The sequence below is a fragment of the Orycteropus afer genome, unplaced genomic scaffold (assembly GCF_000298275.1).
Source record: "Orycteropus afer afer isolate SDZICR_OR568_19922 unplaced genomic scaffold, OryAfe1.0 scaffold00431, whole genome shotgun sequence".
In the NCBI taxonomy this organism is placed as follows: domain Eukaryota; kingdom Metazoa; phylum Chordata; class Mammalia; order Tubulidentata; family Orycteropodidae; genus Orycteropus; species Orycteropus afer.
The window spans coordinates 2,587,893-2,589,356 of record NW_006922018.1 but is presented as its reverse complement, the minus strand read 5'-3'; positions in this window follow the sequence as shown (position 1 = coordinate 2,589,356).

Below are 1,464 nucleotides of genomic sequence, written 5' to 3'. Positions count from 1 at the left end.
ATACATTAAAAACAGCAGATTAAAGCTAAGCTGCCTTTCTCAAATTATTCTTTTGAAAAGATTCACCTGTATCCACTGTTATTTTCCTATGGTAGTGGTGGTGGTGTTATGTGCCATCAAGTCAGACCCGACTTATAGCGACCCCTCGTTGGGTTTCCAAGGCGGTATCACTATGGCAGCAGATTGCCCAACCTTCTTTCCGAGGAGTGGCTGGTGGGTTTGAACCTCAGCTTTCTGGTTAGCAGTCAAGTGCCTTAGGCATTATGCTACCAGAACTCCCTTATTTTCCTATAAACAGTCCTAAGATAGTACTTCTTATGGCCAACTCAATATCCTCCCAGAGACTGCAAAACTAGGGGTTCCAGGCTGGCTGGAACACTACCTGGTTTTGTGACTATGACCCAGTGACTTACCCTATTCAGGCTGTTTTGCCAACATAGACCGGTACATTAGGAATAATTTGGTAGAGTCAAAGTGAGCAGAGATGGGATGCAGAAGTGGCCACTGGAATCACCTCATCACTCTCCTCTTCCCCACAATGCTCATTTGCAATCTTGCAACATCCGTGCACTCTGCTCCTCCGTTAAGCATCACTGTCAATGTGCCTGTCTTGCTTTCCAGGCTGGAAGCATCTGGACAGGAGGTACCTTATCTCCATGTCCCACCTCACTAGTACCTAGCAGAGACTGGCACACATGGAGGCTCAGAAAATGTCTGATGAATGAAGAGAATCAAAACTTTGAGAAATTCTAGCTGAAACTAAAATAGAATCAATATTCTTCAAATCCAAGTGACTGTCTCCTCTGATGCCTCCCAGAAGGGTGGCAATATATCTTGGTCACAACTCTTTCACAAACACCTAACCTGAAGGAACACCTAACCAGCTTTCCCTCATTATCACTTTAAAAAAAAAAAAAATTATTGTGACTTGGGTGAAATTTTACAAAACCAATTGGTTTTACATTCAACAGTCCATACACACATTTTGTTTCATGATACCAGTCACATTCCCCAGTGTAACATCTCACCTCCCATTTCCTCCCTGTGGTTGCCCTTTCCCTGTGTTCTTGTCTATGCTTTCCTGCCTCCCTTTCTCCCTGTGCAAATGCTGCCCTGATCTCCTGAGGTTGACTGTTCTAAGGAGTGCATCTCCCTGGCGCAGGTGTTCAGTTCATTTGCCTGTTTATTGTTTAGCTGAGACTTAAGCCAGGGGAGTGAAATCAATTCTGGGCCCAAAGGGTGACTCAGGGCCATAGTCTCGGAGATTTCATCAGTCTCTATCAGCCCAGTAGGGCTGGTATTATGATTTTGAGTTTTCTTCCACGCATTTCTCCCACTCTATACACGATCTCCAATTTTGATCCCTTTCTGAGTGACTGGCATTGGTATCCAGGCACCATCTAGTTCTTCTGGTCTCCAGGTTATACAGATTGAGGTTCTCATGGTTTATTAGTCCTTTAGATT